The sequence below is a fragment of the Balaenoptera borealis genome (assembly GCF_965194805.1).
Source record: "Balaenoptera borealis genome assembly, chromosome: 6".
Lineage (NCBI taxonomy): Eukaryota > Metazoa > Chordata > Mammalia > Artiodactyla > Balaenopteridae > Balaenoptera > Balaenoptera borealis.
Window position 1 is genome coordinate 75,269,846 of NC_138863.1, and position 15,376 is coordinate 75,285,221.

At 39.2% G+C, this 15,376-nt stretch overlaps 2 long non-coding RNA genes across 4 annotated transcripts in view; one reads left to right on the top strand and one right to left on the bottom strand.

Moving 5' to 3' along the window:
- LOC309630470 overlaps nt 1-15,376 on the top strand; it is a 290,298-nt gene that overhangs the window by 16,254 nt on the left and 258,668 nt on the right. For 2 of the 3 annotated variants that reach the window (XR_014245685.1, XR_014245686.1), the window contains exons 1-2: nt 5,109-6,914; nt 9,192-9,334. This is a non-coding gene — a long non-coding RNA (uncharacterized lncRNA). Of the gene's footprint in view, nt 1-5,108; nt 6,915-9,191; nt 9,335-15,376 lie in introns of those variants that run through there. The other variant, XR_014245684.1, reaches the window with a different exon arrangement.
- LOC309630480 overlaps nt 1-15,376 on the bottom strand; it is a 126,507-nt gene that overhangs the window by 15,448 nt on the left and 95,683 nt on the right. The gene's annotated exons all lie outside the window — the stretch shown is intronic.

The window sequence follows — 15,376 nt, forward strand, 5'->3', positions numbered from 1 at the left end:
CTTTTTTGTTTGTTTTAGATTCCATATATATGTGTTAGCATACAGTATTTGTTTTTCTCTTTCTGACTTACTTCACTCTGTATGACAGACTCTAGGTCCATCCACCTCACTACAAATAACTCATTTCGTTTCTTTTCATGGCTGAGTAATATTCCATTGTATATATATGTCACATCTTCTTTATCCATTCATCTGTCGATGGGCCCTTAGGTTGCTTCCATGTCCTGGCTATTGTAAATAATGCTGCAATGAACATTGTGGTACATTGCATATAATTTTAATTATTTGGTTTTATAAGTAAAACCGTGGGCAAAGTTGAGCTTCTTGTGAGGTAGAACTTCACTTTCCCTCATAAAATATGTACATATAGGTATAATAAAAACTCAAACTACACAAAAAGAGTAGAACTTAGTAGAGGGAAAAATCAGGTGGGAAATCTATTTTTTAAAATATATTTTGATTACCTACTAGCTGAGTGACTTTATGGTTTACTTTTTGGTGTGTCAACTTTAAATGTCTATATGCACTTGTCTTTTTAAGCCTCCCATACATCTAGGCCACTCCCCTTAATTTATTTACACATTAATTAATTCATTCAATAAATACGTAAGCTTTGGATCCAGATAGACCTTGAGTTGAATCCTATTTCCACTCCACACTAACTTATTTGGGAAGGAAATTAGTGAACCTCTCTGAATATAAATTCCTTCAGGGGTGAAGCTGGGGTGATTATACTACCTTACAAGGTTGCTGTGATGCAGAAGGATATATGTATATAAACTACTTGATCCAAGGCCTGGTGCGTGATGGGTGCCATAGCGGCCACAGGAAGGCGACTTGCAGACATCCAGTTACAGGGAGCACGACGAACCAAGAACATCTGCTTCTGCGATCTGAAATCCACCAAAACACTGGCAACGAGGCCATGTGTAGGCTGCTCCTAGCCAATGACTGGATGCATCAGGGAAGAGTAAGGAAGGTTCATTCCTGGAAGACAGGAGCCTCCTCAGCATGGTCGCTTTGTCTCAAGGACACCTTGGCGGCCTTGGCCTTGTTGAGCCTTCATTATGCAGCAGGGCTGTCTAGGACTCTTCCACCCAACCTTGCTTCCTTCTCTTTCACTTGCATTGTGGTCTGAAGGCTCTCCCAGCCTTTCCTGACTCCCTCCTCATGTTCTCTCATAGATGTTTCTCCTAATAAAATCCTTGCATCTTGGTGTCTGCTTTTGGAGAACTCACACGAACACAAATGTTCATTAATAATAGTTGTTTCAAAGATTATATTTATTACCTATTTGTGAAAACCACTTTCTTGGACTTAGTGTGTGATGGAAAGATGAATAAGCATATTTCATTGTTTTAAAGAAGTGGGAGCATGATACTGATGTGTCATGTCATAAGGCTAAAATATACAATATTGAAACCTTTTACCCCTTAGATGAAAAGTGCCATAAAAATTAATGATGGACAAAATAAAATTGAAGGGCACCTTTTAAAAATAATGCCATTTAGAAGTGTGACACCAGTGCTTTTCTAGTTTCCTAATATAACTTTTCTCTAGCATAATTCTTCAGGCAAATGTTTGTGAGGGAAATTTGCAATGAGGGATTTACAGCATTGGCTTACTTTACTCTAAAATATTCTATGTATTTTGATAATCATAGTTCTATCAGAGCTATGAGAAGGTTATTTGAGGAAAGAGAAAGAGGACTGGATTAAACTGATTTCTCCCATTTATTGTGACCTTGGGTCCTTTGTAGTACCCTTATATTTCTTATTTGTCAAGGTAGGTTTGAACTAGATGAGCAAAAAGACCCATACCCTCTGAAATTCTGAGTTCAATAGTTCCATATCCTTTCAGATAGATTGATAGGGTGATGATTAGAATATCAAGATACCTCATTTTATTAAAGCTTCCATAACTGAACTGACCATCCCCACTGCTAAACTTTGGAGAGGAGTTTCTGGAAGGAAAGTGATCTTTCCTTTTCCTCTTCCTAGTGTCTTTCAACAAGTAAAGATATGTATATTGGCATGGGTTTGTATATGTTTTGGGAGAATTTTGTTTTTAGTTTGATAAAAAAGAATCATTGTATATTGCTCTTAAAATTTGTGATGTTTTAATTTTGTTATTGAAGTATAGTTGATTTACAATATTGTATTAGTTTCAAGTATACAGCAAAGTTATTCAGTTATACATATATACATATATATGTATATTTTCAGATTCTTTTCCTTTATAGGTTATTACAAGATATTGCCTATAGTTCTCTGTGCTATACAGTAAATCCTTGTTGTTCGTCTTTTTTATATTTAGTGGTGTGTATCTGTTAATCTCATAATCCTAATTTATCCCTCCCCCACCCCTTTCCCTTTTGGTAACCATAAGTTTGTTTTCTATGTCTGTGAGACTGTTTCTGTTTTGTAAATAAGTTTATTTGTACTATTTTTTAGATTCCTCATATAAGTGATATCATATAATACTTGTCTTTCTGTGTCTGACTTACTTTACTCAGTATGATAATCTTAATTTTTAATAAATATTTTAAAAAACCTTGTAGAGTACTATAGACAAAACTCATTAATTTTCACTCTCCCAGGCGATGTAAGAGGGAGGCCTATGTTGTTATTACAATTTTGTAGATTAGGACCTTAAGAAACCCAAATTTCAGCGGCTTTTTCAGCTTCAGAAATAGACCTGACACATGCTGATTTCCAGTTTCCATTTAACTCTGCAGATATTTCCAGTAATTGAGCAAAATTATATTAAGTCCAAATATCTTGAGTTTTTGCCTTTCATCACAATTCTGTATACCAGAAAAGGGTATTAGTAGTTTGACTGTGTAATAAACATACTAAAGGGGTGGTTTAATGAGAATTTTCATCCATGATGTAAAATAATTCAGTTATTTCAATCAGCAGTGATTCTTCTCTTTAGTACCAAAGTTCATAGGTAGACTTTTAGTAAATTCATGTTTGAGGCAGAAAGTTTCCAATTTTCATAACTTTCCTATCTTTTTCTGCAACTCCAAGGTGATATTGTGCATCAAATCTGAGATTGCTCTTGGTACTTTGGTTACTGAGGAGAGTCAGGACTGTTGAGTCTGGGACTTGAGTGTATTTCAGCCTTAGCCTCCTTAGCACGTTCCCTTCTGACTAAAACCTATGGCCCTAGACTGACTGCCTGCTTCTGTCTTTCCTCATCATCTTTGTAGACTCTACTTGGTATCCAAAAAAAGTATCCAAACTTTTTTTTACACGAAATATTAATGCTTTATACATCCCAAGTCTTCCTCATACTTCTTCTGGCCATGCTGTTATATAAAGTATCTACAGGTTGACCTTATCCCCACAGTACTGATGTTTAGGACTTGGAAAATCTTCATCTCAACAAATCATTTGTATAAAACTGAGTTCTCCTTAAATATATCATGAAAGTTTTCTTTTTTTTTCAATGAATGTATAAAACCAGAAACACCTCTGAGGTACTATCAGCCTAATTCTGGTATGTCCCTTATTCTTTATGCCTGTATTACCATTTCAGAACTTTTGTATATATTTTTCCTAAAGCTCTTTCATCTACCTTAAACTTTCCAGCATCTCTCTGCTTTTATGCCCAAAAAACCACTAGACTTTTCTCCTATAAATATGTAGGCAGAAAAGTGATAAGGCTATACTTTCTCAATTTTATGTTTTCTTCTATAAATATTTCTTAAACTTGTGTCAACTGCTCTTGCTTGAATTTGTGTGAGATGAGGTCTGATTTTGCACAAAATTGCACTAGTCATTTTAAGTTTGATCTCTAAACAATTCCTGGTGTTTCACATAACGTCCAAGGCTCTGCTATCTGAAGGGAGAAGACTTCTTAATTGGAGAAGTAAGGATGTCTGGACATTTATCCACAGTTATAGATTTGACACCTTTCTCTGAATACCCACAGATCAGCTATTGGGATATTCTGGGGGAAAGGAAGCTTCCATGGCCAAATCATTTTAGGAAGTGCTGCATATTTGAACTCTTCATGTCTTTGTTCTTCAGGTGGACCTGCCCTCAAACCTTGATGAGAAAAATTGTCCATAGTCTATTTTCTACAATTTTGGGAGAGAAGTTTCCATGGGCTCTTTTTGTAATAAATTCCAGCATCTTAGAAAACTTGCTGCCCAGAAATTCTAACATCTAATCTAAACATCCCGTTTTGTAACCTATTGTTGAGTCCAATTTGCCATTGATCAAATGCTGTTATTTAGATTGTTAGTTTCTTGAGGGAAGAGGAAGCATCTTTACGCGACTGTGAGACAAGTTGACATGTATTAAATATGTGAGTAATAGTAGTACTTCTTTTAAATACATTGATGTGAACCAAATAAGAAGTAGAATATTCTTGTTATATATGTAGCTACCTGGGTAATAGGAAAGGCTAGCATCTTTTTGTGAAGGACCTATTAGAGTGGCTGTTCTTAATCTTGGATGCATAATAGAATCACTTGGAGTGCTTTAAAAGAATTGTGATGCCCTGGAGTCACCCCAAACTAATTAAATCAGAATCTCTTGAGAAGTGGGGGGATATAGGGCCCAGGCATCAGCATTAAAACTCCTCAGAAATTCTAATGTACAGCCAGAGCTGAGAACCACTTGTTAGAGATATATCAACTTAGTTCTAACGATTTTCTTTCTGAGTGTAAGTTGGTGCCAAATAGTTGGATTTCTCTGCTTGTGGGTCATCTCCTGAGGAACTGCTGTGGGCTCCTGGGACTTTAATTCCACAAAGCACACCTTGGGCTGTGAAAGGTGTGTGCTGCCAAAGAGCTGACATGACCAGTTGGTTAAGGCAATTCATGGGCAAACAGAAGCTTGTGATTACCCCAAGGAACTGTTCTCTGAGCTTCAGGTTCCCAGGAATGGAGTGAAATCAGTTTGGACTCCCACAGCTTTAGTGTTGGAACAGAGTCAAGAGAAAAGAATCCATGGGTCAGCTCCTCCCCTTCTTTTTTTTTTTTTTTTTAATTTTTGGCTGCATTGGGTCTTTGTTGCCGCACACGGGCTTTCTCTAGTTGCGGTGAGCGGGGGCTACTCTTTGTTGCTGTGCACGGGATTCTCATTGTGGTGGCTTCTCTTGTTGTGGAGCACGGGCTCTAGGCACGTGGGCTTCAGTAGTTGTGGCTTGCGGGCTCTAGAGCGCAGGTTCAGTAGTTGTGGTGCACGGGCTTTGTTCCACCCCCAGCGTGTGGGATCTTCCCGGACCAGGGATGGAACCCATGTCCCTGGCAATGGCAGGCGGATTCTTAACCACTGCGGCCAGGGAAGTCCCCAGCTCCTCCCCTTCTTACACATATCTGCAGATACCTCTTTTTATAACCCCAGGGTCCAGGACACTCATTTATTTCTCAAGGACCCCCCTCTGGCAGTTAAGTCTGACCTACATCTACTGGCCAGTTGAACATACAAGTATGGTATGCCAACATAAATTATTAACAACAATATAATGAGTTTACATGCAAAAAATAAAAAACTGAAAAAAAACCAAACCAAACCAAAACCTTTGCAATCCATTAACACCCAACTAGTATACACCTGGGTGAATAAGCAGCTGGCTAGTTCATGTCAGAATCACTCTCTGTAAAATCACTGCCTTTCCCTCTTGTCTTGCTGTTGATTCCTTTCTCAGGGCCAGAGCTTGGCTCTGAGCCTGGGGCCTGCCTATCTTAGTATGGTCCTTTTCCCTGCCCCACCCCCCTTCCAAGGGCAGACACCCAGGTCACATGGCAGAGGTGGCTGACTGGCACGCTAAGATTTTGATCTCCGTCCCCCGGAAGGCTGGATGGCCTTGGGGTGACAGACACCAGAGGGCAGCCTCCTCTGGTACCTCAGTGTACTGCAAATATGTGTCCCACACAGTTTCTATGACATGAAAAAGTTTGGGAGGTATACGTTTTCATGTTCAAAACTGGATTATATTTCTACTTAGCAAATTCCACTTACTAGAAAACAAAACTCCTTATTTTATTTTATCATTTAAACCTTGACATGCAGGCTTCCCTGGTGGCGCAGTGGTTGAGAATCTGCCTGCCAATGCAGGGGGCACGGGTTCGAGCCCTGGTCTGGGAAGATCCCACATGCCGCGGAGCGGCTGAGCCCGTGAGCCACAACTACTGCGCCTGCGCGTCTGGAGCCTGTGCTCCGCAACAAGAGAGGCCGCGACAGTAAGAGGCCCGCGCGCCGCGATTAAGAGTGGCCCCCGCTCGCCGCAACTAGAGAAAGCCCTCGCACAGAAACAAAGACCCAACACAGACAAAAATAAATAAATAAATAAATAAAATTTAAAAAAATATAAAAATAAACCTTGACATGCATTGGCCAGGTGTTGGCCTATATAAGAGACCTGATTTCCATGAAGGAATTCCTTTCCAATAGTTCTCAGGAAATTTACGTTTTTCAAATCCTGAATCTGTTACTGACCCTTTCGAGTTGGGCCCCAACAAGGGTCCTTCTGCCAGTAGAAGGAGACCGAATTCAGTTCAGAAGCAAAGGAAAGCTTTTTTCTTTGATCAAAGAATGGAGAGGTGCGAGGGCCTGCTCTAGAGCTCTAGATACGCTCGCCGTCTCCCCGACAGGATAGGGTTCTAGTCAGCCGGGAAAGGAGGCGGAGCGCTCACTGGTCTGCGCAAGCGCAGCTGTGCTGCTCTGGGCTCCGGATCGCAGTGCCGGGCTCAGCGTCTCTGCACACGGCCCACTGCCGTCAGTCGCTTCACACGGTGTCATGCGCAGCGTTCCTGCCCGCGGTCCAGCGAGCTGAGGTTTCGGGCGCAGCCGTTTCCGCACTAGGAACTCTGGTCTGAAGGGCCTGGCGCGAGGCCTCCGCACACGGGCCCCTATGAGGAAGTGCAGCTAGACTCAGCACAAAGGAAAAAAAAACAGGTTAGACTTCATTTTATTACCCAGATTCTATTTTTATTTCCTGGGAATTCTTAATGGGCTTTGCTGGGACAAATCCTCAGGAAAAAAAATCAGTTCAGAATTCAGGAAAACGAGAAAAAGCATTATAATTCTCCCATGAGAACGAAAGCTTAATAATCAAGATGTTCCTGGTTTGAAGGAATCCACTGATGTTAAGTCAAAAGCAGGAAATACTGACAAGGGAGGTGAGGACTCCAGAAACTGAATTGGAATAAGGAAGAGAGAAGTGGTCACCATTTCTTCAGTTAATTTTGCTTGTAGTTTTTGCCCAGTTATAAGTGTGTGTTTATTGCTCTATTGCTAACACAGCCATTCTTGCAAATAAAACAAATATTAATAAGTTTATGCACCTAGTATATTTTATACAAGTCCTATGAGTGCTTTCCATGAGACAAATTTTGGAAGAAAAGAACTCTTTAAATTGGAAACTGTGACGTGTGAGTCTACACGTAGTGCTAACTTTGCTAGGTGATTCAAATATTACCTTATTTGAATAGTACCCAATAATCTTCCTGGAGTTTTTCAGTGTTTGAATATTCACTGGAGGCTACAGTTCTTTTGTAAATACTTTAACAGTAAAAATACAAAGAAAAACGAAGCGCATTCAATACACAGACAAGTCAAAAACCAATCTAAAATCTAAATTAGCAAAAGCAATATCACTTTCAGGGGCAAAACCAAAATCAGAGCAAGCAGACAAAATATTTTCATCATTTAAAAATAATTATTCATATGAAGTAATTTGCACCCAAACACCCAGCTTGAACATGCTTTTGGGTGCATTCTGAACAATGCAAAATGAAAGATTTTCTACGTCTGGAATATTTGTCGTGGAACAAAGGTCAAGACTATTTGATAGGGTCATTAATGCTTTGCGTGTTTAAAATTTCATTTTAAGGGTAACAACTTTTAAATATTAAATCTTTATGGTATTGCCTTTTAACTTTTAAAATGGTTTTTAATTGGCATTTTTGTGCTGATGATTCCTTCTAATGTTCTCAGTTATCAAATGTTTATATCATATAGAGACCATTTTTCTGTTAGTGAATTTTATATATATATAGCTTCATAATATTAAAAAATCATGAGTTTATTATTTATTATTAACTTTTTTAGCAGAAAACCTGTGGCAGTTTAATAGAAAAACTCTATCAGAAAAACGATTTTCTGTTTATTATTATGGTCATTCAGTTTTACTTAAAATAAAAACATAAAATGTTATGAACAATACATGATGCTTTGATTTTGGGAATTCCAGAGAGTTTCTTGTGCCCTAACTCTGAAGATTAATACCAGGAATCTGCAAGGCTAAAATATAAATCAGAGATATCCTGGGGGCCAGTATCAGGGAAAGAGAAGATCAACATGAAGCCTGGGAGGCAGGAGGGGAGTTGGAGGGTTAAGCTAAGTTCAATTACAGGGTGTCAGGACAAAAGACACCAGGAGCAGAATGGCGTGGGTACCAGAATTGGAATCCTGAAAACACATCAACGTCAGGAAACATCAGAGGCAAATGAGGGGGCAGAAGAAGGGGAGTTAAAAAGGAAACTAATTCCATGGGTCAACATCTTCTGGAATCAAGATTGCTTTAAAATGGTTGAGCAAGGATCTCTGTGGTCCCTGAGGCAAGAGATTTTAAAGGAACAGCCTATTGTCAAGTGTTGGCCTGCTTCAGAGTTTAAGGATTTAAGGATGTAGATTTGGTGAATTCACCTTTTGGTAATAGACCAATGGGAAATGGTGATAGGGAAGAAATCTGTAATCAGAGCTTTCCTTACACATCTATGGATTATGTATGCATAACTCATCTTCCCCTTTTCCTAATTTATAAGCAGAAGACTTGTGGAGGGCGGGTGGCACAGGAAGATAGAGAAGAGAGGAGAAACGGCTGAGGGGAGAGTGGAGACCTGTGGAAGTGGAGCCATTTGTTAATCCGGGGAGGAGAGAGAGTTGAGGTTTTTATTCCCCTTTTCTTCCCATAGGAGAGGGAAGGGAAGTATTCTTCATCCACGTTAAGTGAGGGACCTTCCATATAATTACTTGTAGAAATTGGAGGTGCCTGCAAGAAACAAAGATTGGCATCTTGTCCTTATTTAGACTTCTGCTAACCTGATCTCTGTGACTACTTGGGAGGGGGAGAAGAGAGTTGGAGAGAAATGTCAGGCGGAGAGAAGAGAAGCCCTCAAACTGACTGCTTGGTGTGACATAGATGTGATTTGTTCTTCCGGGTCCCTGCAGTCCGTACAGAGTGGCCAGACCTGATCCAATTGGCTGAAGATCCACCTCAGAGGACTGGGTGAATGCTCCTGCTGCAAGAAGCAAGGAGGAAGCCTACCTGGTGGAACAGAAGAGGTTGAACCAGGACAAGTCTTCCACATCAGGTATCAGTTGAAGTGGGGATGGGCTGCACCCCAGCTACCCGGGGAGCACCAGGATTTGTGCATGGGCCACTCAGGTAGCAATTCCAATTGCACATCTAGGTTCTTTCCTCTTTTAAACATATTTTTCTTAGACAGTCATAATCCATGAGTATTTCATTGTCACTCCTACCGTTCCAACTGTTATGATCTTTTCTGCTTCTTTAACCGCGCCACATTCCCTTTTGTTTCTGGGCTCTTGCATATGCTGTTCCATCTGCTTAAAACACTTTTCCTCCTGCTCAGTGACTCATTAACTCCTATTAATTCTTTCAAAGTTTCAGCTTAATGTTGCCTCTTTAGGGAAGTCTTCCCTGAATCCCCAGTGGTTTTGTCCTCCTCTAATGTGCTTTCTTATTCTGAAATTCCCTCTTGTGACAAATATGTCAGGAATCATATCTGTCTTATTCAAAATTGTACTCCAGGACCTACCACTTAGCTTAGTGGAGTATGGATAAATAATGTATATTCCTTGTCTGAACAAATGAAGGAAAGTAACTATAGCCACAAAAGAAAGAATGAGAACAGTAGATTCGTATTGTGCATAGCAATCAGTTGTGTACTATAGGTCATTTACACTTTGGAAGCATTACTATGGCCAAATGAAATGTCAGTTTTTTGTTTTGTTTTGTTTTTAAATTTTTTTACACTTTATTTATTTATTTATTTATTGGCTGTGTTGGGTCTCCGTTTCTGTGCGTGGGCTTTCTCTAATTGCGGTGAGCGGGGGCCACTCTTCATCACGGTGCGCAGGCCTCTCACTGTTGTGGCCTCTCTTGTTGCGGAGCACAGGCTCCAGACGCGCAGGCTCAGTAGTTGTGGCTCACAGGCCTAGTTGCTCCGCGGCATGTGTGATCCTCCCAGACCAGGGCTCGAACCCGTGTCCCCTGCATTGGCAGGCAGACTCTCAACCACTGCGCCACCAGGGAAGCCCGAAATGTCAGTTTTGTCTCTAGCCATTTACCCACAGGCAGTCACGAATCACATTGACAATATTGATTTTGATTGTCTTAATATTTTTGGCATGGCTCAGGGTTGGGAAAGCAGTTGTGGTTGTACCCAGGTAGGCCTTTCACAGAGATGGAGCTAGGTGTGATTTCCATGAGATGGTGTGAAGAATCTTAAGGCATCACTTACCTTAAAGATCTCTACCCCACTCATCTATACGGTGCCAGAATTCCCATAATGTTATTCAATACTCCTTTGAAAGTGAAGGTACACTAAGGAGAGGTGCATTTTGGGGGTGTGAAGGCTGATATGGATGATGAAGCAGCTCTCCTTTGGTTGTCTTGGGTTCACATGTCTGTTATCTTCTACTCAAGGTCTGCATCTCCTCCTCCAGTCAGGTAGGTCTTGCTTGGTGAATACAAAAGGGGACCCGAAGGGCACTGGGGAGTCCTTAGTGTCCTTATTGGGAAAGGAGAAGCATGGCATAGTTCATTTCCAAGTTTCCTATTAGCTTTGGCAATCCATGGTTTCATCTAAAATAAGGCATTTTATTGTAATGAAATAGCACTGGACTAAGAGTCAAAAGATCAAGTGTCTTTTATTAACAATCTCAGATGTCAGTTAACTTCTCCAAGTTTCAGTTTCTTCCTCTGAAAATTGTTATAATTTATGATGTGTTATGCCTTTTCCAACCTTAACATTTAATAAATATTGATAATTATTCCCAATAATGGAGAATATGGAAGAATAAACTTTGAAAATTCTCTTTTATAATAATGTAATAATTCTATCTATTCACTAAAGGATGGGAAATGGGTAATAAATATATTAAAAAGAGAGAGAGAAATTTATCTAGAACTCACCAAAATACATTAAAGAAGAAATACCCTGAACATGAATTTTTATTGAAATATCCATCTTTCCTCTCTAGGAAATTGAAGGAAGCACCAAACACTTGAGAAAGATGATCCAAATAGCAAAGTCTCTGGCAGGTTAAGGAAAGGGGTGGGAGAACAAGATTACCTTTATGAAAGACATTTAAGAGAGAAATTCTAGATGACCTTGGCTTTGGCAAAAATCTTCCCAGGCATTAAAGGTCATACGAATTTCTCCAGTATATCTATGAATGGATTGATGTGTTACTGTATTTCTATTACTCCCTGAGTGAACCTCACAAACTCCAGGTTCTTTACTTCCATATTATGAGTTGAAAGGGATAAGAGGGATTAAGAAAAAGTAAAATTCCCATTTACTCTTTTGTAAAAATTTCAAACCAAGTTTGCTTCCACCATGTACAAAGAGGCATTAGGCAAGGGGCTTAATCTTTGTGTGAGAAGTTGCTGCATGCTGCAGAAATCCGTGGCTGGGCTCTCAAGATGGCCTATTTAAGGCCAGAGGTCCCCTTTCTCCTGAAATTCAAAGGTCTGGCTATAGGAGAGAAGCACGCAGGGAAGATTCCTTCACAAAAGGTCGGAGTTGGCCCCTCCTCTGAGACAGATACCATCACAGGGCAACAGGGGGTCTCAAGATCAGTGGGTTGAATTTCCTGCCTCTCTTTAGGGGCCTTCAAACTTACAAAAATTAATCCTTTTGATTGACTCCGTCTCCTAATCTTGAAGATAAGCTCAGAACATTTACCAGTTCTCAGCACTGCTTGCCAGGCCAAGTCTCGGCACCAAATTATGAATTTTGTCATCAGTGACCTTTCCAATCTTCCCTTTTTACCTGCCCACTTGGTAGCTCAAGTCCTTCTCCTTCCTTCTCTGTCAAAGTGTTTGGGATTGTTAAGGATTTAAAGAGATCAAATCATTCAGTCTTTTCATTTTCAGAAGAGAAAGCTAAGATCTAAAGAGGTTAGATGACTTCCCTAAAGATACACTTTTAAATCCTCTTGGTGATTTCAATATAAGCCATCTGAGTTATTACTGATGTTGGGGGAATCATTATTAATTGGTTTCACATGTATGTCACAAAAATTTTAATTTGGTACTGCCTATCGTTTCCAGATATTCAAGTGTCAATTCAGGTAAGATATAAATTATAACCTATCATTCATTTTTAAAACTTCTTAGCAAAAAGCTTTTGGGATATGAGTTATTTGCTATTATTTTGAAAACAATTTTAAACTATGAAAAGAAAAATTGGCTTCTGCTTAGAGTATAGATCTAAAAAGAAGGAGTAAATACAAAATAAGTTTGTGAGCCAACATTGATGAGACATTAGTGATTTAAATACTGTAGAGCATGAACACAAGTGTCAGGTGGACTTCTGAAAAATCAAGGTTACTTGCTTTTTTGGGGTAAGTGTGTAGGTAAGTCTTCTCCGGGCCAGCATGCAAGGATGAATAGACTGGAAGGCAGAGGCATCTGGCCTAGGAATCCTAAAGTGCTATCGATCTTGCTCAAGACAGCTATTACCATCTTCTCAACATTTTTTGTAATACTGCTTGATGCAAAACGGTTCCCAGGAGGCTTCTACCTGCCAAATGAACTTCAGCTTTTCTGTAGAAACACTGACGTGGGAAAACTTACAAATAGGCAGCCTCAGTGGAATCTTTTATCATTACCATATTGGCATCACCTCATCCTTGTTCCCAATGTAAAGGTTTCACTGCCTGCTGAATTGCTCTTATCAAGTTTATTTTGTCAACTTTGCCAGAGAGAGAGTTATGATAGATTTTTAGTGTGGAAAAGAAATTGTTAGTCTTTTAGATAAATGATGTATCTTTGGATATATTTCCCAATAAAATAATTTAGTGCTAAAATAAATGGTATAATTTTTGTGAAGTTATTATATCTCCTCCTAGATGTCAAATGTTACTAATTTTATTAAAATAAACATTAAAACATTTTCTGTAATTTAAAACATATTCTTAACATAATGAGAAATAATAACTTACTGAAGAAACTATTAAACACCAGCAGAGTGTGATTTTTAAAATAATTTAATGACTATTTTATACTCATTTTTAAATATTCCTTTTTAAAAAACCAGCATATAAATTGTTGGCTAATGTTATAATCCTTTGTAGAGAACCAGACCACTCAGGCCTCTTGCTTTTGCCATATTTGCTCTGAGTGCACTTTTCTCTTCCTAAGCACAGTGGTTTAGAAGATGTAACTTCACAGAAGAACCTTTTCTACTTGCTATGCCCCATCTGCCATTTACGTCATTTGAATAATCATGTACTCATTTTCAGAAGCCTTCTTTCAGGAAGTAATATTTCTTTTTTATGGAAAGGATAATATGTCAAAAGACAAATGCCTACAATGAGAATAAACATTTTAAAGTCTGCCAAATAAAGTCACGGACTTTCTGCTTTAGGTCCATATCTGTGAAGAAGGACTCTCACCTCTTTCCATTCTTGCCAGTAGTGGGATGTTCTTGTGTTACTGGTATTTGTATTCCTTTCCTTAAAGTCATCTTTCATTCAGTATCTTATAAAGTATGTGGAACCATGCTAGGTCTACTGCTGTGGATTAGCTGCTGCACAAAGATCTTACTGTGCGCTATTGGAAGCATGAAGACAATCTCCTGTGGGCAGCCATTACAGAGAACAACAGAAGGTTAGTCTTCTCTACCAATGTGAATCTAAATGCCAATCCATGGAAAGATGGTTTCCAAACTTGGGACCGCCAAGGACCAAATTGTACCGTCTAAGATTGGAAAAACTGAACGTGTTCTCATTTCTAATTAACTTCGATGATGCTGACTCTGCATAGAAAGGCTAATGATAAGGCTTTCAGAAATCTTGGTTCATATGGGAGACCAAGATGCCAGTGTGGATGAAATCAATAACTTAGGCTTATTCCTTTTTATGCAGAATCAGTGGTGCATTTAGATAAGATCTTATGACACAGACCACACGCAGAACTCTAGGTATGAAGGTAGCTAGGGTAGGCTCAGGGACAAGGCTTCAGAATCCTGCTGTATTGCTGGCTCTGCCACATGCGTCACCCCCCTCTTGTGTGCTGATGTGTGTGTGTGTGTGTGTGTGTGTGCTTCTGTTCCTTTCTCTGAAATTATTGTCTGTAGCATTATTTTTTGTTTAGTGCTTGGAGCCATTACAAAGAAAGAAAACTAAAAACTCTAAATAATTAGAGTTTGTCTTTGTATAGCATGCACACTCTGGCAATTCAAAAGCACTCACTATATGCAAAATGCCAAGCTAAGGCATAGGTGAGGCTCAAAGTGGAATAAGATACCCCAGCCCTTGTGCGATATTATAATCTGGGATTGTGAAATAGGCAAATCTAAAAGTATCAATATTTCTTGTGCAGGGTAGACCAAGTTGAATGGTCAGTAGAAGTGAGCATTGAGAACATGGGCTCTGGCTTCAGACTGTCATGCAAATTCAGTTCTTACAGCTTAACATGCACGTGATCTTGGGAAAGTCATTTAATCTCTGGCAGCCTCAGTTTCCTCATCTGAGAAATTGCAGTTAAATTGGAACCTACCTCATGGAGTTGTTGAGAGGATTAAACATGATAATTTATGTTAAAGTTCCTTTTTTATTTATTTTATTTACTATTTTACTTTTATAGAAATATGGTTGATGTACACTATTATGTTAGTTTCAAGTGTACTACACGGTGATTTGACATTTACATACATTATGAAATGGTCACTGCGGTAAGTCTAATAACCATCTCTCCCCATACAAAGCGTATACTTAACATATTCTTTATGCTATATTACATCCCCATGGCTTATTTATTTTATGACTGTAAGTTTGTACCTCTTAATCCCCTTCACCTATTGACCCAAGCTCCCACCCTTCTCCTCTCTGGCAGCCACCCTTTTCTTCTATCTAAAAGTCTATGTTCATTTTATTTTGTTTGTTTGTTTTGTTTTTTAGGGCCCACATATAAGTGAGATCATTTGATATTTATCTTTCTCTGTCTGACTTATTTTACTTGGTATGATACCGTCTAGATCCATCCATGTAGTTGCAAATGACAAGATTTAATGTTTTATGACTGGGTAATATTCCAGTGTATTTATATGCCACACCTTTATCCGTTCATCTACCGATGCACTCTTAGGTTGCTTCCATAT